At 42.4% G+C, this 25,603-nt stretch overlaps 1 protein-coding gene across 13 annotated transcripts in view; it reads right to left on the bottom strand.

The window, feature by feature from the left end:
* Positions 1 to 24,224, bottom strand: part of CASP8 (caspase 8) — a 60,358-nt gene extending 36,134 nt beyond the window's left edge. For 3 of the 13 annotated variants that reach the window (XM_065525874.2, XM_015432067.4, XM_074009739.1), the window contains exons 1-2: positions 24,108 to 24,224; positions 23,618 to 23,714 (exon numbers count right to left, since the gene is read on the bottom strand). The gene's annotated coding sequence lies outside the window, so the exon portion shown is untranslated. Of the gene's footprint in view, positions 1 to 12,153; positions 12,247 to 23,617; positions 23,715 to 23,986 lie in introns of all 13 variants that reach the window. The other 10 variants (XM_074009740.1, XM_065525875.2, XM_015432068.4 and 7 more) reach the window with 7 other exon arrangements.
* Between the last annotated feature and the right edge of the window lie 1,379 nt (positions 24,225 to 25,603).

The raw sequence follows: 25,603 nt of genomic DNA, 5'->3' as shown, positions 1-25,603 counted from the left end.
AGTGGCTCACGCCTGTAATCCCAGCACTTTGGGAGGCCAAGGTGGGCGGATCACCTGAGGTCAGGAGTTCAAGACCACCCTGACCAACATGGCAAAACGCCCATCTCTGCTAAAAATACAAAACTTAGCTGGGCGTGGTGGGGGGGCACCTGTAGTCCCAGCTACTCATGAGACTGAGGCATGAGCATCACTTGAACCCAGGAGGCAGAGGTTGTAGTGAGCCAAGATCACACCACTGCACTCCAGCCTGGGCAACAGAGTAAAACTCTGTCTCAAAAAAAGAGAAAGCAATAAAACTTTATGAGCAATTCTAAGAGAATGGCTTTATGATATTGGAGTAGACAAAAACTCAAAAAGGACACAAAAAGTGCTGACCCTAAGGGAAAAAAAACATCAACAGGACCATTTTAGAATTAAGAGCTTCTTTTCGGAAAAATGATACCATTAAGAGAGTGATGAGGCAGGCTAGAGAATAGGAAAGGAAATGCTATGATAGGGAGTAATCTCCAATGTGTTGGTAAGTGAAAAAGGGGCGTGGCAGAACAGCATGGATAGAACAATGAACAGATACGGACAAAAAGAGCAGCCATTAGAAATTACACAACAGGCCGGGCGCGGTGGCTCAAGCCTGTAATCCCAGCACTTTGGGAGGCCGAGGCGGGTGGATCACGAGGTCAGGAGATCGAGACTATCCTGGCTAACATGGTGAAACCCCGTCTCTACTAAAAATACAAAAAACTAGCCGGGTGTGGTGGCGGGCGCCTGTAGTCTCAGCTACTTGGGAGGCTGAGGCGGGAGAATGGCGTGAACCTGGGAGGCAGAGCTTGCAGTGAGCCGAGATCACGCCACTGCACTCCAGCCTGGGAGACACAGAGAGACTCCGTCTCAAAAAAAAAAAAAAAAAAAAAAGAAATTACACAACAGTGTCTCCTCTGCATCTCAGCCTTTTAATATCATAGATCAATAGTGCCAAAGTGAAAACACTGTCAATGAATTTCTGAAGGAAAATGTGCATCTTGTTTTAAGTTGAGTATCAGCTGAAAGTCTCACTCAGGCTGAAAACCTAAATTGATGATGTTGCTACTTGGGATAGTCCATTACAATCGCCTCCATTGTCAGCTGCATCCGCACCTCATCTGGACAGACATTCACTCGGCATGCAAGGTGGATGCTCATCAAAGCCCCCTTCTGCCGGGGCCTTCCTGCAACCAGCAACACTCAAGGACCCCCGCACTCGATCCACCCACAGGGCGTGGTTCCTCAGGATTTTCTTTCTCTACTCTCTATTATATTGTTCTGGATATTTTTCTTTACCTGCTTAATTACCAAAATAGTAGAAAAAGAGAGAGATTTTAATTACTATACTAAGGAAATGGAATGTTTTATCCTCAAAACTCAAGGCTGTCATTCATTAATAGGTTGTGCTGTCCAGGCACAGCAACTCACACCTGTAATCCCACCAATTTGGGAGGCTGAGGCAGGTGGATCACTTGAGGCCAGGAGTCCAAGAGCAGCCTGGCCAACATAGTGAGACCCCCATCTCTACTAAAAATACAAAAATTGGCCAGGCGCAGTGGCTCACACCTGTAATCCCAGCATTTTGGGAGGCCGAGGTGGGCAGATCACGAGGTCAGGAGATTGAGACCATCCTGGCTAAAACAGTGAAACCCTGTCTCTAGTAAAAATATAAAAAATTAGCCAGGTGTGGTGGCAGGCACCTGTAGTCCCAGCTACTCGGGAGGCTGAGGCAGGAGAATTGCTTGAACTCGGGAGGTGGAAGTTGCAGTGAGCCGAGATCGTGCCACTGTACTCCAGCCTGGGCAATAGAGTGAGACTCCATCTCAAAAAAAAAAAAAAAAAAAAAAAAAACCACACACACACACACACACACACATACACAAGAATTAGCCAGGAATGGTGGCATGTGTCTGTAGTCCCAGCTAATTGGGAGATTGAAGTATGAGAATCACTTGAACCTGGGAGGCAGAAGTTGCAGTGAGCCAAGATCACACCACTGCATTGGGCAACAGAGTGAGGCTCTGTTTCAAAAAAAAAATAGGTTGTGCTAATGAGGATTCTCAGAGAAATCCTGTAGCCCCTGGGGAAATGTGGAGCTGAGGGTCAAGGTCACAAACAGAAGGAAGGAGCCTTCAGCCTGGATGCTACAGGGACCCAGCGAGCTCTCAGTAGGCTCCAGAAGCAACCTAATTCACATACATGCAGTTAAAAGAAAAGTCTCGCCCTGATGTCCCAGTGGCCACCAGACACATATTCTCAACAGCCTAGATAATTCTACAATCAGACAGATTTCTTCCTAAAATTCTTCTTTTTGAAACGGAGTCTCACTCTGCTGCCCAGGCTGGAGTGCAGTGGCATGATCTTAGCTCACTGCAACCTCCACCCCGCCAGTTCAAGCAATTCTCCTGCCTCAGCCTCCGGAGCAGTTGGGATTACAGGTGCCTGCCACTGCGCCTGGCTAATTTTTGTATTTTTAGTAGAGATGGGGTTTCACCATCTTGGCCAGGCTGGTCTTGAACTCCTGGTCTCGTGATCCACCCACCTCGGCCTCCCAAAGTGCTGGGATACAGGTGTGAGCCGCCGCGCCCAACTGACTTCTTCCTAAAATTCTAAGCAAATCTTACCCAAGGGCAATTGCAGCTCCTTTCTTGCCCCTCCCTGGCCCCCCAAAATTCCAAAAAACAATGAAAGTCAAATGAAGAACATTTTGCCAGCGTTCCAGTTGACACAACTTTTGCAATTTCTGCAGCCAGAACAGACTCTTAGCAAACTGGTGTGGGAGGGCTGGGATCTGAGCAGAACGTGAAGTTCACATTTTTTCAAAGCTGCAGGGCAGACCCTGGTGTGCAACAGCGAGAACACAGGCTGGGGAGTCAGGCAGCTGAACTGGGGGTGAGGCTGGTCGATTCAGCTCTTAGTCCCACTTCAACATTTCCAAATGTGAGAAATTAGACGAGAGGATGTCTAAGAACACTTTCCGTCCAAACATTTGATGATTGCATAATAATATGTTTTTTTCATTCAAATTATCATCTTGTTTTTCTTCTGCAGTTTCAGTGTGTGTGGGGTTGGGATGGTCTTCCTGTTCCGAGACACGATGGCATAGATTCACTTTCCCCTGCTTCTCACCTCTAAGTACACCTAAATACCCTGGGAATAAATCAACAGACAATCACACAACAACCCTAAGAGGCGGAAAGTAGAGACAGACTGGCTGAGGACCCAGAGGCAGGAATAACACTGTGTTTGTGCCCTGGGCTGTCTTTTTATTCCCACACATGCCAGACTGAAAACGAAAGAGGCCTGCAATCCAGAACCACCAACAGGCCTAAATTAAAAAGAACAAATGGCCGGGCCTAGTGGCTCATGCCTATAACCCCAACACTTTGGGAAGCCGAGGCGGGCGGATCACCTGAGGTTGGGAGTTCGAGACCAGCCTCAACATGGAGAAACCCTGTCTCTACTAAAAATACAAAATTATCCGGGCGTGGTGGTGCATGCCTGTAATCCCAGCTACTCAGGAGGCTGAGGCAGGAGAATTGCTTGAACCTGGGAGGCGGAGGTTGTGGTGAGCCGAGATTGCGCCATTGCACTCCAGCCTGGGCAACAAGAGCGAAACTCCGTCTCAAAAAAAAAAAAAAAAGAACAAATAAGGAAAAGCAACAAAAAGAAAAGCCTGCTCTCTCTGGCCAAAGGGCCAGGAAAGGGCAGCAAAGCGGAAACCCAGCAGGGAGATACATGCCCATGATTCACGCCTGGGCAAGGACAGCTGACCTGGCCTGCAGCAGCAGGGTCAGCAGGAGCTGCCTGGAACCCATGCCTCACTCCAAACCTGGAGCCGTGGCAGGCTACTGTGGTGTTCCCCTGGGTCTATGATGAGGAAGTGGAAGCAGCAGATGATGAGGTTGCAACCAGACTCAGATTTCTAGCTTTGTTCGTGATATTCCGGATGGTTATCAAGTCCAATTAAACCTCCTCATGGCCGGGCACGGAGGCTCTTGCCTGTAATCCCAACACTTTGGGAGGCCGAGGTGGGTGGATCACTTGAAGTTAGGAGTTCAAGACCAGGCTAGCCAACATGGTGAAACCCTGTCTGTACTAAAAATACAAAAATTAGCCAGACGTGGTGGTGCATGCCTGTAATTCCAGCTACTCGGGAGGCTGAGGCATAAGAATCACTTGAACCTGGCAGGTGGAGGTAGCAGTGAGATGGAGCCACTGCACTACAAGCTGGGTGACAGAGTAAGACTCTGTCTCAAAAATAAATAAATAAATAAACAAAAAACCTCCTTTTGAGGTCAGGTCAATCAGTCGGTGACACAATTCAGGTCTTAGATGGTAGATTCCCAGGCATAGAATGCATCTGATAATGGCCCCAGATTTGTGGCCCAAGCCACACATCAATGGGCCCAAGCACGGGGCATATATGATGGACGCCCTATGCTCTCTATCACCTCCAAGCAGCAGGGATGATTGAGTGTTTTAGTAGACAATTGAAGGACAGGGTTAAGTGACTGACAGGAGGGAATAAAAGAACCTCGGCCTGGACTATGCATCTCAGGGTAACAATCTGGGGTCCCAGTGTGGCAATTCCTCGAAGGGGCAGTCCATTTGCACTGCATATTTGATCAGACTGTCTACCTGCTTCCTTCTATTGCACAGCCTCAGTTTCTCTGGGGAACCCTACAAGGGTCCCCCTTCCCCTTCAATTCCTTTCTAAAGACTCAGATAGGTGAGAGATTAGAATAGCTATTAAAAAACAAGGCGTGCGAGACAGTAACCCTCTTCATCAGTCATTCCTTTGGTGCTAAGCATGGATTTTTTTGCCTGCAAAAAATAATCACTATCAACGTGAGGCTTCTAATTCAACGTTTTCCATAAAGTGGCTTTGTTGCTTTGCCTGGTTATTTTCAAGGAATGAATATCAATGTATAGAAGAGAAACTATTTTTTTTTTTTTTAGTCATCAGAGGATCCAGGCCAGATTACAGCCCACCTCCCTGGAGGATAGTCGGAAGATGCTACCCTCACCCATGTCACAGTGGGTGAGGAAAATCCCCCCAACTGACAGGACCTGAGCACCTATGAACCCATGAGCCAGGGTACAGAGGAGGGAGAAGTGGGAATCTAACCTTCCTTCTCTCTCTCCTACAGAATAGACTGTGTGACTTCCAAGTCACTAAATTCATTGATATGCCTGCCCAGGCAGTTCCCCACTGAATTTGACAAAATGCTGGATGTGTGCCCACAAATAAATACTTTGTTCCTGTGCCTCTGGATGCTGCAAACAAACATTTCTGTAAACATGGATTTTTCTGGTACCTAAGCTACCCCAACCATATTAATCTGCACACGATGCAATGCTGTGACTGGACTCTGACACTGCAGAAGCAGAACGCATTCTGAGACGTCAGCTTGCTCCTGCCCAAGTTGAAGGCAACTGGAACATCTGTGAAAAGGGGACTGGAATCCACCATCAGGGCTATTATAGCCTCATTAGTGGAGACACTTGCTCCCATCTTACATGGACTTTTCAATTCCACTTAAGGATTTTGCCAAAGAGGAGGGACTTCTGCCTGGTTGACCCCTGTGGTAATTTATGACATTTACACTCTCAGCACTATATGTGTTCCCTTGCAGTGTTACTTCCTGTACCAAAAGCATGCCTGGCCAGGTGCAGTGGCTCACGCCTGTAATCCCACCACTTTGGGAGCTGAGGCAGGTGAATCGCTTAAGGTCAGGAGTTTAAGACCAACCTGGCCAACATGGTGAAACTCCGTCTCCACTAAAAAAAATACAAAAATTCGCCGGGCGTGGTGGTGAGCGCCTGTAATCCCAGCTACTCGGGACACTGAGGCAGGAGAATTGCTTGAACCCAGGAAGCGGAGGTTGCAGGTGAACCAAGATCGCGCCATTACACTCCAGCCTGGGCAACAGAGCGAAACTCAGTCTCAAAAAAAAAATAAATAAATAAAAGATGGACTCCAGGCAATTCCCATTGTTGGGTCATTTAACTAGAAAACACTGTGCACAACCTGTCTTTGACCCTCACTGAGGTCATTAATGCTGCTGTTTCAGCTTTGGAGGCACGATGGGCAAGCCTCAATTCCCAGGCCTAACTAGTGTTGAATAAGTACATAGTCCTTGACATACTGCTGGCCAAGCAGAGGCCCATGCAACTGGCAACACTTCATGCTGTCCTGATCAGTGAGACTGGCAAAGTAAAACAGTTCATTGTCAGGCTTAGGAAAAAAGCCTGTCTCTCTAAAGTAGACTCAATGGGCTATGGGAACAAATGGTCACACTGGGGCTCATGGTTGTGTTCTATATTGCAGGCAGGCCTGATCATCCTGCTAGGAGTGATCTTGATCCTGACCATGGTCTGTTGTAACTGCAGACTAATAACCTGGCTCCTAACACAGACCATCAAAATCCAACCCATTCAGGTCCGTGATGGGGTAGCCTATGTTTCTCGCTTGGGCTCTGAAAAAAATCGAAGGATGGAGTTGAGGAATTATTTGGGCTCCAGGCTAAAATCCTATGTGTAATCTGTCAGGCCCAGCCATTGGCAATTACAAACGCTTCACCTGGTAGGCCAAACAGGGGATTGCTGCCCCTGTACCCCTCACTCCCTCCACAGACTTGAACAGACTTGGTGCATAATCCATGCGTGGCAGGTCCTTGAGGGAGCTGCAGTCAGCACTCAGCCCATCGCCTCCTGCATGCCTCGGGACAGCCATGCTGTTAGGCGTATTAAACTAACTTATCAAATCACCTAACTTGTTCAATTGGCCAGGCCCTCCAAAACAGTGTGGAACAATACATTAAGAATGATATTATCATGTTCCTGAGTTTAATGAGAAGCTCTCCAAAATTTCCTAATTAGTATGATTTTTGATTTGGGTTTCTGGTAGGTATTTTTATCAAGTTAGGGACTTTTCCTTACCTATTAGCTTCCTAGCAGTTGATAAAAATCAGAAAGGGGTATTAAATTATCAAAAAGAAATGTCAGGATCTTTTGAGATGATTATAGAATTTTTCTGTCTCAGTTTCTTAAAAGTAAATTATTTACATTATGCATGCAGATTCAAGGCTATGTGCACTTTGCAAAGTGAGTTGGGAAATTTCTTCTGTATCCTATAGCTGCCTTAATAACAGAAATTTTCTTGCGTGTAAATTGTTAATTGCTTTTAATTAAATGGAAATTAGGAAATTGACCTTTTTATGTATAGGAATCCTTTTCTATTGCTTTATCAATTATATTTTATTGTAGTAAGAACATTTAAGCAAGATCTACCTCTTAGCAAATTTTTAAGTGTACAATACAGTATTGTTGACTATAGGTACAATGTGCAGCAGATCTCTAGAACTTACTCATCTTGCCTAACTAAAACTTTATGCTTGTTGACAGGCAACTCCTCATTTCCCCCTCCCCAGCCCCTGGCAAAACCACCATTCTACTCTTTGATTCTATAAATTTGACTACTTTAGATACCACATGTAAGTAGAATCACGCAGTATTTGTCTTTCGGTGACTGGCTTATTTCACTTAGCATAACGTCTTCAAGATTCATCCATGTTGTCACATATTATAGAATTTCCCTCTTTTATAAGGCTGAATAATATTCCATTTTATGTGAATACCACGTTTTCTTTCCCCATTCATGTGTCCATGGATATTTAGGTTGTTTGCACATCTTGGCTACTATAAATAGTGCTGCTATGACCATGTGAGTATAACATATTTAGAAATCAAGAAGTATGGTGCTTCTAGCTTTGTTCTTCCTCAAAACTGATTTAGCTCTTTGTGGGCCTTTTTATACTTTAGAGGTTTTTTTTCTGTTAAAAAAAAATCCATTGGGATTTTAATAGAGATCACACCAAATTTGTAGATTGCTTTAGGTAGTATATGCAATAGACTGATGTTTGTTTTCCCTAAAACTCACATGTTGAAACCTAATCCCCAATGTGTTGGTATTTGGAGGTGGGACCTTTGGGAGGTGATTAGGTCATGAAGGTAGAGCACTTATGAATGGGACTAGTGTCTTATAAGAGAAATCCCAGCACTCTCCATCACCCTAATTCCATGAGGACACATGGAGAAGATGGCCATTTATGAACTAAAAAGCAGGCCGTCACTAGATAGCAAATCTGCTAGCTACTTGATCTTGAATTTCCTAGCCTCCAGAACTGTGAAAAATAAGTTTCTGTGTTTTGTAAGTCGCCAGTCTATGGTATTCTGTTTTAGCAGGCTGAATGAACTAAGGCACTATATATGCATGGATTTATTTCTGATCTCTCTCTTTTCTTCTGATGGCCTACATGTTTGTTTTTATGCTATTCCCATGCTGTTTCAATTACTATAGCTTTGTAATATATTTGAAACATATTATGAATCCCATATATGAAAAGCTCACATCTAACATCATACTCAACAGGGAAAATTTTCTTATATATGGTCTTGATGTTGAGACTCTTTCTTTCTATTTCCAGTTTGTTGAAAGTTTTTTTTTTAAATCACGAAAGGGTATTAAATTTTGTCAAATGCTTTCTCTGCATCTATTGAGATGATCATGTGATCTCTATATCCTTTACCCTGTTAATATGTCATTTCACATTGATTTATTTTTGCATATTGATCCATACTTGCATCCTAGAGATAAATCCCACTCGGTCATGATGTATGATTATTTAAATGCACAGTTGAATTTGATTTGCTAGTATTTTGTTATGAGTTTTTATATCTATATTCATATATTCATCAAGGATATTAACCTGCAGTTTTCTTTTCTTGTGGTGTCTTTGTTTGGTATTGGTGTCGGGTTAATGTTGGCTGCATAAAATGAATTTGGAAGTGTGCCCTGTTCTTCAATTTTTAAAAATAGTTTAAGAAGAACTGGCATTAATTCTTCCTGAGATGTTTGGAAGAATTCACCTGTGAAGCCATCTGGTCCTGGACTTCTTCGTTTTGGGAACGTTTTTGATTACTGACTAAACCTCCACATTAGTTACAGGTCTGTTCAGACTTTGTATTTCTTCATGATTCAGTTATCATAGATTGGAAGGTTTTATGAATTTATTCATTTCTTCTAGATTATCCAATTTGTTGGCATAGAATTGTTCATTGTAGCCTCATGATCCTTTTTATTTCTGTGGCATCAGTTGTAATGTCTCCTCTTTCATTTCTGATATTGTTTATTTGAGTCTTTCTTACTTAGTCTAACAGGATTTGTTGATTTTGTTTATCTTTTCAAAAAAATCAATTCTTTTGTTGTTCTTTTCAAAAAATTTGTTGATTTTTTTTCTATTGCTTTTCTATTCTGTATTTTCTTAGTTTCTACTCTAATCTTTGTTATTTCCTTCTACTAATTTTGGGCTTAGTTCCTCTTCTTCCTCTTCTTCTTCATCTTCTTCTCCTCTCCTTGAGGCACAAAGTTAGACTGTTTACTTGAGATCTATCTTCTTTTTCACTGCAGATGTGTATTGCAAGAAAGTCCCTCTTAGTGCTGCTTTGCTTAGTACTGCTTTTATCCTGTAAGTTTGGGTATGTTGTGTTTCTCTTTTTATTTATCTCAAGATGTTTCCTAATTTCTTTTTTGATTTTTTTGGCCTAATTGTTGTTCAAAAGTACGTTGTTTAATTTCCACATATTTGTGAACTTTCTATGTTTCCTTCTGCCATTGATTTTTAGTTTCATTCCATCATGGTCAGAAAAGATACATGGTATGATTTCAATCTCTTAAATTTTCAAAGACTTGTTTTGTGACCCAATATGTGATCTACCTTGGAGAAAGTTCCATGTGCGTTTGAGGAGAATGTGTGTTCTGCTGCTGTAGGGTGGAACGTTCTGTGTATTTCTGTTCAGTCCATTTGGTCTATAATGTTGTTTAAGTCCCCTTTTTCTTTATTAATCTTCTGTCTGAATGTTCTACCCATTATTTAAAGTACAGTGTTGAAGTAGGCATCATAGTTCTGCTCTTCTAAAGGGGAATGATTCTAATGCTTCTCTGTGGGTAGGGGGAATAGGAAAAGACAAAAATAACAGAAATTGTAAGACAGTGAATGGCCTTAAGAATTCTTTTCTGTCCTTGCAGACAATGGACCCTGAAGGAGAAGAGTGTTCCTGGGCCAAATCTGCATGCATACACACAGTTTGATCTGCCTGGTTTATGAGGCATTCACATCTAGGCCTTACCTCCCACATGCTAAAAATGGGTCTATTTGAGTAACACGGGTGCTTCAAAAGTCTCTGTGACTAATTTGAGGAGAAAAGGGGCACAGATGCAGAGGTAACTAGAAGGGATCATAAGTCCCCAGAATGCTCTGAAACTAGGGCCTTGCTGGTATCGGAAAGAAGGGCAAAAGAGAGCCAGACCTCAGGAACCTGGTTTCACTTATCAACAGACAAATGCTGTCCCAGCTCGCATCGGAAGCCACCAGGGACAATATCAAAAGTTTCACAATCACGCTGCAGTGTGAGCTTCCCGAGAGCAAGCTCTGGGAGGATCCGGGTAAGGATTGCCCGCCACCTGTGACGCCTCAACAGGGAGGAGCTCCTTGCTTGAAAAGGGAGAAAACTGCCAAACTGGAGATGAAGGAAACTGAAAGAAGTAGCCACTAAGAAAAAGCAACATGAACCCAAAGCACAATCAATCCAAGGTAACTGAGAATCCAGGAGAAAACAAATTAGAAAAGTAAACTGGTAAGTGTCTATGTAACTCCTTACAAGGTTTGTTATTAACCAAAAAGTAAAAATCAAATCAGCCAATAACAACCAAAAAAAACCACTAGATATTAGATGAAGATATCCAATAGTGGAAGACAAATGCATTTTTAAGAAGTAAGGAAAAAACTGGTTGCAGTGGCTCACACCTGTAATTCCAGCATTTAAGAAGCTAAAGGTGGGCGGATTATTTGAGGCCAGGAGTTCGAAACCAGTCTGGTCAACATGGTGAAACCCCATCTCTAATAAAAATACAAAAAATTAGCCAGGCATAGTGGCAAATGCCTATAGTCCCAGCTACTCGGGAGGCTGAGGCAGGAGAATTGCTTGAACCCACGTGGTGGAGGTTGCAGTGAGCCGAAATAATGCCACTACACTCCAGCCTGAGTCACAGAGTAAGATTCCTTCTCAAGAAAAAAAAAAAAGAAAAAGAAAGAAAGAAGGAAAGAAAGAAAGAGAGAAAGAAAGGAAAGAAAGGAAAAAGAAAGGAAAGAAAGGAAAAAGAAAGGAAAGAAAGAAAGAAAAAAAGCAAGAAAAATAAATAAATAAATGTTCCAGTGTTTTATTGTTTCCTACGCTGAGGTGGGAGTGAATATTCTCTGAAATTTTCTTGTAGGTAACCTTTAGAAAATTTAAATGATATCCCATATATTCCAGGCATATCTTCTCAAACACAGCAAGTTCCCCACTTGTCCCACAAGATGCCCCAAGCCTTCTCAAGGCTCCTCTGGGTCATCTGGATTTCAGCTCAGCCTTAGTTTCCTGACAACATCATGTTGTTCTGTCATACTTTTCTCTTTTGCCTCCCTTGTTATTTGTTACCCCCGCTTGGAATACTCTTTCCTCTTTGATATCTCCAAAGTGTGAATCTACACAACACTGTCCACTTCCTCCAGGAAGTCCACCCGGACTGCTCCCACCTAGTATATCTCTTTCACATTCTTGCACATTCAGTCAGAAACCTACAGCTGCTCTCCATTTGCCAAGAGGTTGTTTTCTAAGTTTATACCAAGGTTGCTTGATGAGATCACAAAATGCCACTTCCCATTTTTCCCCTAGCTGGTTTTTTAACCCATGTCATGCCTGACATCTAAACCTACTGCTTGATCACTACACAAGGCTGGCCCACAGACTGCTTTGGCACAAAGACCAAAGACTACTAGGCTCAACGTTAATTCCTGTCTTTCTGGGCCAAGATAAAGCCAGAAGACACAGAGCCATCCACTGATGCACCAGTAAATTAATGACTTTACAAACCAGCATGCATTCTTGCAGGGAGTGTGTGCGAGTGGGAAAAAAACTGTCTGGGTATCAAAATGATTCACCAAGCTGTACATTTACAACTTGTGAATTCTTCAGTATTTATGTAAGGTTTCAGCACAAATTTTACATCAGAAAATCAACATGACTCACTCCGGTCTTCTAATTTTCTATTTTTCCTCCAGGACTTTGCTGGATGTTTTCTTTTCTTTTTCTTTTTCTTTTTTTTTTTTCTCTGAAGATCTGCTGGAGAGATGTTTTCATAAAGATAAAGAAAAGGGTCTGGACAAGGTGGTTCATGCCCATAATCCCAGCACTTTGGGAAGCTGAGGCGGGCAGATCACTTGAGGTCAAAAGTTTGAGACCAGCCTGGCCAACATGTTGAAACCCCATCTCTACTGAAAATACAAAAATTAGCTGGGCATGGTGGCAAGCGTCTGTAATCCCAACTACTCAAGAGGCTGAAGTGGGAGAATCTTTTGAACCTGGGAGGTGGAGTTTGCAGTGAGCCAAGAACTTTGCACTGCACTCCAGCCTGGGCAACAGAGCAAAACTCTGTCAAAAAAAAAAAAAAAAAAAGAGAGAGAGAGAAAAGGGTCATACTGGGGAAAAGGAACAAACACAGACACACTGAAAAGAATCCAGATGGTTAATAATATGACAGAGAATCGGAGACTATGAAGATTTAATTCAGAGGGGTGAGGATAGAAATAACTTGGCACTGCTTTTCAGCTAAATGTATTCTTTACTTGAAAACTTCTGTCTGACCAGGCACAGTGGCTCACGCCTGTCATCTCAGCACTTTGGACAGCCGAGGCAGTTGGATGGCTTGAGCCCAGGAGTTCAAGACAAGCCTGGGAAACATGATGAAACTCCATCTCTACAAAAAGTGCAAAGATTAACCAGGTGTGGTGGTGCACACCTTTAGTCCAGCTACTCGGGGATGGGGAGCTGAGGTGGGAGAATCACTTGAGCCTGGGAGGTTGAGTCTGCAGTGGGGCAAGGGTGCAGTGAGCCAAAGTCACACAACTGCACTCCAGCCTGGGCGACAGAGCCAAACTCTGTCCCTGAAAAAAAGAGACGTTTTAGTAGAATTTTCATGTTGGCTTGCTGCCCTCTGGTGGGTTTATTAGGGTTTATCACAAACACTGTGGGATTCACTCTGGCAATGACCATTAACATAAAATACCGATGGTTCTTGGGCATAACTCTCCCCCTGGGAAGTCAGATCTTTGACTTCACGGAGTCAGGAATTTGTTATTGGCCTGGACAACAGAAACATATCTGGAAAATCCCCAAATATTTGGAAATGAAATAACACAACTCTAAATAATCCATGGGTCAAAAAATAAATCAAAAGTAAATTATGAAGTATTGAATTAAATTAAAATCAAAACAAAATATCAAAATGCTGCTAAAGCAAAGCTAGGGAAAATTTACAGAACTAAATGCCTAAAAGGAGCAGAGGCGGGGAAGGGCAGGAGGACAGGATTCAAGAGGGCATACGAAATATTTTGGAGATAATATATATGTTCACTATCTTGTCTGCAGTGATAGTTCCACCCATATATATACAGTCATATGTCACTCAATGACGGACGTAAGTTCTGAGAAATGCATCATCAGTGATTTCGTCTTTATGCCAACATCATAGAATGTACTTACGCAAAACCTAGATGGTATAGCCTACTACACACCTAGGCTATATGGCCTAGACTATTACTCCTAAGATGCAAACCTACAGAGCATGTTACTGTATTGAATATTGTAGGCAACTGTAACACAATGGTAAGTATTTGCATATCTAAATATGTCCAAACATAGAAACGGTACAGTAAAAATACAGTATTATAACCTTATGAGACCACCATCATATATGTCGTCTGTCATTGACTGAAATGGCACTTGAATATATATGAGTGTGTCTATATGACTGTATATATGTGTCATACATATGTCAAAATTTATCAAATTATATACTTTACATGCCATTTGTTGTATATCAATCATATCTAAGTAAAGCTGTTTTAAACAGCACGTGGCTGCACTATTAGTCAGTACAACTCAAGTGCAATTACTAAGACAATACTAAAAGCATATATAATTAACAAGCTAATAAAGGGGTAAGGTGAACTTTCTAAAATTACTTAATCCATCTAAAAGAAATGAAGAAAGTAAAGAGAACTGATGTCACAAATAGAAAACAACTGGAAATATAGTAGATTTTAGCCCAATTATATTGATAATTACATTAAATGAAAATGGACTAAACACTATAAGAAAAGTGCTTTCCAGAATACATTTTTCTAAAATAAAAGAAAAACCTGAACAATATACCACTTACAGCAGACATATTTCAAGCATAAGAACATCGAAACACTAACAGTATAAGGATGGAAAAAGATGTACCAACTGATGTCATTATACTAATATCACATAAGGCAGACATAAAGGAAAAATGATACGAATTTAAAATGAGAAATTGACAATCCACAGTCATAGTATAAGATTTTTATGTTCCTTTCTTGATAATGGGTAAGAAAGACGGACAAGCAGTAGAGTTATACAAGATTTGAACAACACAATTAACTTTGACCTAAATAACATAAAATCTGGACCTAAATAACATAAAATCAATTATGTTAGTGCCTTTCTTTCCTTATTCATAAAGTCACTACCATAATGATTCCTGCTGGCGAAGTCCCAAGATGGCCAAATAGGAACAGCTCCAGTCTACAGCTCCCAGCATGAGCGATGCAGAAGATGGGTGATTTCTGCATTTCCAACTGAGGTACCGGGTTCATCTCACTGGGGCTTGTCAGACAGTGGGTGCAGCCCACAGAGCGTGAGCTAAAGCAAGGCAGGATCGCCTCACCTGGGAAGCACAAGGGGTTGGGGAATTCCCTTTGCTAGCCAAGGGAAGCCGTGACAGATGGCACCTGGAAAATCGGGACACTCCCACCCTAATACTGCACTTTTCCGAGAGTCTTAGCAAAGGGCACACCAGGACATTATATCCCGCACCTGGCTTAGAGGGTCCCACACCCACGGAGCCTTGCTCACTGCTAGCACAGCAGTCTGAGATCGAACTGCAAAGGTGCGGGAGAGTGTCCGCCATTGCTGAGGATTGAGTAGGTAAACAAAGCGGCCAGGAAGCTCAAAATGGGTGGAGCCCACTGCAGCTCAAAGAGGCCTGCCTGCCTCTGTAGACTCTACCTCTGGGGGCAGGGCATAGCTGAACAAAAGGCAATAGAAACTTCTGCAGACTTAAATGTCCCTGTCTGACAGCTTTGAAGAGAGTAGTGGTTCTCCCAGCATGGAATTTTGAGATCTGAGAATGGACAGACTGCCTCCTCAACTGGGTCCCTCCCAATAGCGGCCAACTGACACCTCATACGGCCAGGTGCCTCTCTGAGACAAAGCTTCCAGAGGAACAGGAAGCAATATTTGCCATTCTGCAATATTTGCTGTTCTGCAGCCTCTGCTGGTGACACCCAGGCAAACAGAGTCTGGAGTGGACCTCCAGCAAACTCCAACAGACCTGCAGCTGAGGGTCCTGACTATTAGAAGGAAAACTAACAAACAGAAAAGACATCCACACCAAAACCCCATCTGTATATCACCATCATCAAAGACCAAAGGTAGATAAAACCACAAAGATGAGGAGAAACCAGAGAAGAAAAGCTGAAAATTCTAAAAATCAGAGCGCCTCTTCTCCTCCAGAGGAACACATCTCCCACCAGCAACGGAACAAAGTTGGATGGAGAATGACTTTGACAAGTTGAGAGAAGAAGGCTTAACACGATCGATAATAACAAACTTCTCTGAGCCAAAGGAGGTTATTTGAACACAACACAAAGAAGCTAAAACCCTTGAAAAAAGTTTAGACGAATGGCTAACTAGAATAAACAGTGGAGAGAAGACCTTAAATGACCAGACGGAGCTGAAAACCATGGCACAAGAACTACGTGATAAATGCACAAGTTTCAGTAGCTGATTTGATCAAGTGGAAGAAAGTGTATCAGTGATTGAAGATCAAATGAATGAAATGAAGCAAGAAGAGAAGTTTAGGAAAAAAAAGTAAAAAGAAACAAACAAAGCCTTCAAGAAATATGAGACTATGTGAAAAGACCAAATCTACATCTGATTGCTGTACCTAAAAGTGATGGGGAGAATGGAACCAAGTTGGAAAACACTCTTCAGATATTATACAGGAGAACTTCCCCAACCGAGAAAGGCAGGCCAACATTCAAATTCGGGAAATACAGAGAACGCCACAAAGATACTCCTCGAGAAGAGCAACTCCAAGACACGTAATTGTCAGATTCGCCAAAGTTGAAATGAAGGAAAAAATGTTAAGGGCAGCCAGAGAGAAAGATCGGGTTACCCACAAAGGGAAGCCCATGAGACTAACAGCGGATCTCTCGCAGAAACCCTGCAAGCCAGAAGAGAGTGGGGGCCAACATTCAATATTCTTAAAGAAAATAATTTTCAACCCATAATTTCATATCCAGCCAAACTAAGCTTCATAAGTGAAGGAGAAATAAAATCCTTTACAGACAAGCAAATGCTGAGAGATTCTGTCACCACCAGACCTGCCTTACAAGAGCTCCTGAAGGACCACTAAACCTGGAAAGGAACAACCGGTACCAGCCACTGCAAAAACATGCCAAATTGTAAAGACCGTCGATGCTAGGAACAAACTGCATCAAGTAACGAGCAAAATAACCAGCTAATATCATAATCAAAGGATCAAATTCACATATAACAATATTAACCTTAAATGTAAATGGGCTAAATGCTCCAACTAAAAGACACAGACTGGCAAATTGGATAAAGAGTCAAGACCCATCAGTGTACTGCTTTCAAGAGACCCATCTCACGTGCAGAGACACACATAGGCTCAAAATAAAGGGATGGAGGAAGATCTACCAAGCAAATGGAAAACAAAAAAAGGCAGGGGTTGCAATCCTAGTCTCTGATAAAACAGACTTTAAACCAACAAAGATCAAAAGAGACAAAGAAGGCCATTACTTAATGGTAAAGGGATCAATTCAACAAGAAGAGCTAACTATCCTAAATATATACGCACCCAATACAGGAGCACCCAGATTCATAAAGCAAGTCCTTAGAGACCTACAAAGAGACTTAGACTCCCACACAATAATAATGGGAGACTTTAACACCCCACTGTCAACATTAGACAGATCAATGAGACAGAAAGTTAACAGGATATCTAGGAATTGAACTCAGTTCTGCACCAAGCACACCTAATACACATTTACAGAACTCTCCACCCCAAATCAACAGAATATTTATTCTTCTCAGCACCACATCGCACTTATTCCAAAATTGACCACATAGTTGGAAGTAAAGCACTCCTCAGCAAGTGTAAAAGAACACAACTTATAACAAACCGTCTCTCAGACCACAGTGCAATCAAACTAGAACTCAGGATTAAGAAACTCACTCAAAACCGCTCAACTACATGGAAACTGAACAACCTGCTCCTGAACGACTACTGGGTACATAACAAAATGAAGGCAGAAATAAAGATGTTCTTTGAAACCAATGAGAACAAAGACACAACATATCAGAATCTCTGGCACACATTTAAAGCAGTGTGTAGAGGGAAATTTATAGCACTAAATGCCCACAAGAGAAAGCAGGAAAGATCTAAAATTGACACCCTAACATCATAATGGAAAGATCTAGAGAAGCAAGAGCAAACACATTCAAAAGCTAGCAGAAGATAAGAAATAACTAAGATCAGAGCAGAACGGAAGGAGATAGAGATACACAAACCCTTCAAAAAATCAACAAATCCAGGAGCTAGTTTTTTGAAGATCAACAAAATTGATAGACCACTAGCAAGACTAATAAAGAAGAAAAGAGAGAAGAATCAAATAGATGAAATAAAAAATGATAAAGGGGATATCACCACCAATCCCACAGAAATGCAAACTACCATCAGAGAATACTATAAACACCTCTATGCAAATAAACTAGAAAATCTAGAAGAAATGGATAAATTCCTGGACATATACATCCTCCCAAGACTAAACCAGGAAGAAGTTGAATCCCTGAATAGACCAATAACAGGCCCTGAAATTGAGGCAATAATTAAGAGCCTATCAACCAAAAAAAATTCCAGGACCAGACGGATTCACAGCCAAATTCTACCAGAGGTACAAAGAAGAGCTGGTACTATTCCTTCTGAAACTATTCCAATCAACAGAAAAAGAGAGAATCCTCCCTAAACCATTTTATGAGGCCAGCAGCATCCTGATACCAAACCCTGGCAGAAACACAAGAAAAAAAGAGAATTTTAGACCAACATCCCTGATGAACATTGATGCAAAAATCCTCAATAAAATACTAGCACACTGAATCCAGCAGCACATCAAAAAGCTTATCTACCATGATCAAGTTGGTTTCATCCCTGGGATGCAAGGTTGGTTCAATATATGCAAATCAATAAATGTAATCCATCATATAAACAGAACCAAAGACAAAAACTACATGATTATCTCAATAGATGCAGAAAAGGCCTTCGACAAAACTCAACAGCACTTCATGCTAAAAACTCTCAATAAATTAGATATTGATGGGATGTATCTCAAAATAATAAGAGCTATTTATGACAAACCCACAGCCAATATCATACTGAATGGGCAAAACTGGAAGCATTCCCTTTGAAAACTGGCACAAGACAGGGATGCCCTCTCTCACCACTCCTATTCAACATAATGTTGGAAGTTCTGGCCAGGGCAATCAGGCAGGAGGAAGAAATAAAGGGTATTCAATTAGGAAAAGATGAAATCAAACTGTCCCTGTTTGCAGATGACATGATTGTATATTTAGAAAACCCCATCATCTCAGACCAAAAGCTCCTTAAGCTGGTAAGCAACTTCAGCAAAGTTTCAACATACGAAATCAATGTGCAAAAATCACAGGCATTCCTGTACACCAATAACAGACAAACAGCCAAATCATGAGTGAACTCCCATTTACAATTGCTTCAAAGAGAATAAAATACCTAGGAATCCAACTTACAAGGGATGTGAAGGACCTCTTCAAGGAGAACTACAAACCACTGCTCAACGAAATAAAAGAGGACGCAAACAAATGGAAGAATATTCCATGCTCATGGATAGGAAGAATCAATATCACAAAAATGGCCGTACTGCCCAAGTTAATTTATAGATGCAATGCCATCCCCATCAAGCTACCAATGACTTTCTTCACAGAATTGGAAAAAACTACTTTAAAGTTCATATGGAACCAAAAAAGAGCCTGCATTGCCAAGACAATCCTAAGCCAAAAGAACAAAGCTGGAGGCATCATGCTACCTGACTTCAAACTATACTACAAGGCTACAGTAACCAAAACAGCATGGTACTGGTACCAAAACAGAGATATAGGCCAATGGAACAGAACAGAGCCCTCAGAAATAATACCACACATCTACAACCATCTGATCTTTGACAAACCTGACAAGAACAAGAAATGGGGAAAGGATTCCCTATTTAATAAATGGTGCTGGGAAAACTGGCTAGCCATATATAGAAAGCTGAAAGTGGATCCCTTCCTTACACCTTATATAAAAATTAATTCAAGGTGGATTAAAGACTTAAATGTTAGACCTAAAACCATAAAAACCCTAGAAGAAAACCTAGGTGACACCATTCAGACCATAGGCATGGGCAAGGACTTCCTGTCTAAAACACGAAAAGTAATGGCAACAAAAACCAAAATTGACAAATGGGATCTAAGTAAACTAAAGAGCTTCTGTACAGAAAAAGAAACTACCATCAGAGTGAATAGGCATCCTGCAGAATAGGAGAAAATTTTTACAATCTACCCATCTGACAAAGGGCTAATATCCAGAATCTACAAAGAACTTAAAGAAATGTACAGGAAAAAATCAACCCCATCAAAAAGTGGGCAAAGAATATGAACAGACACTTCTCGAAAGAAGACATTTATGCAGTCAACAGACACATGATAAAAAGCTCATCATCACTGGCCATCAGAGAAATGCAAATCAAAACCACAATGAGATACCATCTCACACCAGTTAGAATGGCAATCATTAAAAAGTCAGGAAACAGGCTGGGCGCGTTGGCTCAAGCCTGTAATCCCAGCACTTTGGGAGGCCGAGACGGGTGGATCACAAGGTCAGGAGATCAAGACTATCCTGGCTAACACGGTGAAACCCCGTCTCTACTAAAAATACAAAAAAATTAGCCAGGCGTGGTAGCGGGTGCCTGTAGTCCCAGCTACTCGGGAGGCTGAGGCAGGAGAATGGTGTGAACCCAGGAGGCGGAGCTTGTAGTGAGCCTAGATCGCGCCACTGCACTCCAGCCTGGGTGACAGAGCAAAAACTCTGTCTCAAAAAAAAAAAAAGAGTCAGGAAACAACAGGTGCTGGAGAGGATGTGGAGAAATAGGAACACTTTTACACTGTTGGTGGGACTGTAAACTAGTCCAACCATTGTGGAAGACAGTGTGGTGATTCCTCAAGGATCTAGAGCTAGAAATACCATTTGACCCAGCCATCCCATTACTGGGTATACACCCAAAGGATTATAAATCATGCTGCTATAAAGACACATGCACACGTATGTTTATTGTGGTACTATTCACAATAGCAAAGACTTGGAACCAACCCAAATGTCCATTAATTATAGACTGAATTAAGAAAGCATGGCACATATACACCATGAAATACTATGCAGCCATAAAAAAGGATGAGTTCATGTCCTTTGTAAGGACATGGATGAAGCTGGACACCATCATTCTCAGCAAACTATCGCAAGGACAGAAAACCAAACACCGCATGTTCTCACTCATAGGTGGGAATTGAACAATGAGAACACTTGGACACAGGATAGGGAACATCGCACACCAGGGCCTGTTGTGGTGTGGAGGGAGGAGGGAGGGATAGCATTAGGAGATATACCTAATGTAAATGATGAGTTAATGGGTGCAGCACACCAACATGGCAGATGTATACATATGTAACAAACCTGCACGTTGTGCACATGTACCCTAGAACTGAAAGTATAATAAAAATAATAATAATAATTCCTGCATGTGAAGGTTATTATGAGAATCAAATGAGTTAATACATGCAAATTCTTAGAACAGCTCCTGGCATGCAGAGTAAATTTATAATAATTAGGAACTTAACTGAGAAATAAAAGCATAAGTATATTGCTTTCATATAGTAGACACATTACATAAAAATGCATAAATTTTTATTATGTGGTCACATTATCTAAAAATGTGAAATTAACCAGGCGTGGTGGCTCAGGCCTATAATCCCAGCACTTTGGGAGGCCAAGGTGGGTAGATCACTTGGGGCCAGAAGTTTGAGACCAGCCTGGCCAACATGGTGAGATCCCCATCTCTATTGAAAATATGAAAAAAAATTAACCAGGCATGGAGGTGGGTGCCTGTAATCCCAGCTACTCAGGAGGCTGAGACACGAGAATCACTTGAACCCGGGAGGCAGAGGTTGCAGTGAGCCGAGATGGCACCATTGCATTCCAGGCTGTGCGACAGAGTGAGACTCTGTCAAAAAAAAAAAAAGAATTAAATAGCAGAAGAGACAACTTTAAATGTTCAAAATGGTACCACAGGGAGAGGAACTGGGAAGTGGGGAGTAGTGAGATCTCCCACTGCTGAATGAATGCTGCCGTCTCCTTCTCTTTCTCAGTCAGGAGTATCTGGTAATACCTATTCCTTGCGCCAACTAGGAAATCACTGACTTCCGGCCAATCATTTATAGTGTGCTCCATTCCCTTCCCAATGTTCCCAGACAGAAAAGCACATGTGCAGATTAAAGCACAGACTCAGATTAAAAAGAGTTCCTCTATATTATACTAAAATCACTGATTGCTAATCAGGGCTCGTTTTAGAACTTTCCCTAAACAGCCTGAGCTTCCATAGTTGAATCAGCACTGGGCACCTCAGATGCTGTCTCTCAGGGCATCCTGGCCTTCAACACAAATGTCACCACATTGCTCACTTCAGTCATTCCTAAATGACTTTGACAATGTTTGTCATATTCCTTATTACTGGTTCTTTAATTTCCTGTATTTTTAATTGGCTCTCTTTACTGAAATAAAAATTTACATGAACAAAGTTTTTTAAACGAACATTTTATATCACTACCACAAATGGAAAAGCACTGCATTTGCTACAAAAGAGGAACTGTAAAAAATAAATAAAATAAGAATGTAACACCGTTACTAAATTCCAGCTAGATACTATTGCTTACTCTTTTGTCAAAAAGGGAAATTAGCATGTTTTGAGACATGATAAGATATGTTAGCCCTGGCCAAGCATGGTGGCTCATGCTTGTAATCCTAGTACTTTGGGAGGCCAAGGAGGGTGGATCACTTGAGATCAGGAGTTCCAAACCAGCTTGGCCATCATGGTGAAACCCCGTCTCTACTAAAAATACAAAAAATTAGCTGGGTGTGGTGGCATGCACCTGTGATTCCAGCTACTCAAGAGTTTGAGGCAGGAGAATCGCTTGAACCCAGGAGGCGGAGGTTGCAGTGAGCCAAGATCGTGCCACTGCACTCCAGCCTGGGCGACAGGGCAAGACACCATCTCAAAAAAAAAAGAAGAAAAGAAAAAAAAAATGGCTGGTGCGGTGGCTCACACCTGTAATTCCAGCACTTTGGGAGGCCGAGGTGGGCGGATCACCTGAGGTCTGGAGTTTGAGACCAGCCTGACCAACATGGAGAAACCCCGTCTCTACTAAAAATCCAAAATTAGCCAGGCATGGTGGTGCATGCCTGTAATCCCAGCTACTCAGGAGATTGAAGCAGAATTGCTTTAACCTGGGAAGCAGAGGTTGCGGTGAGCCGAGATCCTGCCATTGCACTCCAGCCTGGGCAATAACAGCAAAACTCCATCTCAAAAAAAAAAAAAAAAAGGTAAGGGAATCATAAAGAATAACTGGCCAGGTGCGGTGGCTCACGCCTGTAATCCCAGCACTTTGGGAAGCCGAGGCGGGCGGATCATGAGGTCAGGAAATCGAAACCATCCTGGCTAACACGGTGAAACCCCGTCTCTACTAAAAATACAAAAATTAGCTAGGCACGGTGGCGGGCGCCTGTTGTCCCGGCTACTCGGGAAGCTGAGGTGGGAGAATTACTCAAACCCAGGAGGCGGAGATTGCAGTGAGCTGAGATCTCGCCACTGCACTTCTGGCTGGGCGATAGAGCAGACCGCCTCTCAAAAAAAAAAAAAAAGAATAACTTTTCACTATGTGAGCCATTTTTGTTTAGTGCATAATGTCTGCATACTACCCAGTATCCCCTGCAGCTCCTCCACAGTTGTGGGGTCCCGCCCTACAGGAAGACAATGCATTTTAGCTCAGAGTACAGGTCTCAAAAACTTGGCTAAATATTTCCCCCTTCCACTCATACCAGTGTACAGGGAACAATAATGGATTAATGGATTAATAACCAAAGAGAGGGCAGGTAGGTCCCAACTGGCATCTGCTCCACTCGGCCCACTGGTGTCTAGACAGGGCATAGTAATAGTGTTCACCACTTCTCTTTCCCCCAAACCTCCTCTGGAAATTCCAGGCTTACCTCAATATTCCCAAGGTTCAAGTGACCAACTCAAGGGCTCAGGCTGCCGAGGCCCAACCTCACGTGCCCAGAAAGTGGACGCACCCAGGGGTTGCTCCTGGAAGGAAGGAGAAATGACGGTGAGTAGAAGCCAGTGTCAGCCGCTCTAGCTGGGCCCTCCTTCTACTGATGTCTTGACCTGCAGTCCACAGCCTCTGGGCAAGGAACTAAAGTCGTTTTGAGCCAGCAGGGTCAGACTTCTAGAAGCAGCCAGCTAAGGTAAAGGATCTGTCCTTTACGCCCTGGAAAACAGTCTGGAGAGGTGGAACCCGCCTAGACTTCAATATCAGACAGATCTGGATTCAAATCCCAGCTCTGCCTCTCACTTACTGAGGAATCTAAACAACTCCGTTTGTTTCACTCAGCCTCCATCTTTTCATGTGGAAAAGAACTGCTTGGTAAGGTTGCTGTGGGGAGTGAGTAAAGCAATATACGTAGTGCTTAATCTCACAGACAGCAGATGCTCCAGAAATGCTCATTCTCTTGCCCACTGGTATTCCTCAGGCAGCCACCAGTCACCTTCTTCTGAAGCTGTTGGAGGGGTACGGGCAGGCAGGAAGCTCAGTCTGAACAACCCGACTTCAGACCAGCTCAGACACAAGGTGAAACAGAAACCGAAAGCTCAGAGTACATGACTTACCTCCTCCAAACCTTTGCTCCAGCCACTGCCACTCCCCAGAGAACGCCCTCCCCATCTCCTCCCACCCACTGCAGAGAGTGCTCACATTCTCCACCGTTTATCAGACACTTGTTTCTCACTGCCTGGCACTGTGAGTTGTCGTTTATTAACTAGTTTATTGTCTTCTTTGAAAAATAATTTTTTAAAAAAATATACCTTATCCATACACACAAAGCAGTCCCCCAATTCATGAGTGGATATACTTGTGGTTTGTATTTGCGTTTTAATTACTAAGCAATCTGGTTCATCCCTTTGTGCAAAGCATTGCCTTAGGTTGCAGTGTAGGAAACTGTATTAGCTCATCCTCACACTGTTATAAAGAAATACCGAAGACTGGATAATTTATAAAGAGAAGAGGTTTAACTGGCTCACAGTTTCACAGGCTGTACAGGAAGCATAGTGACATCTGCTTCTGGGGAAGCCTCACTGTATTTATTTATTTGAAGGACTGATTTTTTACAAAGTGAAAACCTCTCTCATGGCCTCTTCAATGCCTCCTTGAGGTCCCCACTGTTAACATTTTTATTCTTTCAGACTTTTTTCTAGGCTTATAAAGCCATAGTAATTCTTGCTCTGCCACTTACTAGCTGCATGACCTTGGGCAAGTTACTTAACGTCTCAGTGCCTTCCTCGACTCATTCATAAAGTAGCTATAGTGATTCCTGCATGTGAAGGTTATTATGAGAACGAAATGAGTTAATACATGCAAAATACTTAGCTCCTGGCATGCAGAGTAAAGACATAAATACATAATAACTAGGAACAAATATTGTTTTACATATATAGAGAGAAAGAAAGACATCACATATACCATTTTGTTTACAAAAGCAGGTTAAGTATACTGTGCCAGTATCAATCATTGTATTGCATCTGAGCTCCAAGTCCACCCTGTTCTGTTTGATGACACTGAGCTACATCCCATAAAAAGATCTCCTTTGCCAGCTGGCACAATTTTAGGCTTTGTCAGTAGAGGGCACCAGAGGGACGGTGCAAGGCCTAGCAGAGGACTGGGTTTCTCTTCCGGGTTCTGGTGCTTTTCTTCCTGCTCTTAACGCCATGACTGCCAGCAGCTTGTAGAACAACACCCAGTGGTGCTCACCTTCAGGGAACTTTGGCAGCCTCCCAGCGGGCAGCTTCCTGCTCACCAGCCAGGGCTTGCTGCCTGCAGACAGCTTGAGTGCTCTTGTACCTTTAGCAGTTAGCCTCCTTTCACTAGTTAATAATTCTTCCTATTACATTTTCCCTTTCAAATTACTGGTGTGGTTTCC

Source organism: Macaca fascicularis, chromosome 12 (assembly GCF_037993035.2).
Source record: "Macaca fascicularis isolate 582-1 chromosome 12, T2T-MFA8v1.1".
NCBI classification, from domain to species: Eukaryota; Metazoa; Chordata; class Mammalia; order Primates; family Cercopithecidae; genus Macaca; species Macaca fascicularis.
This window is presented reverse-complemented; position numbering and strand designations above follow the sequence as displayed.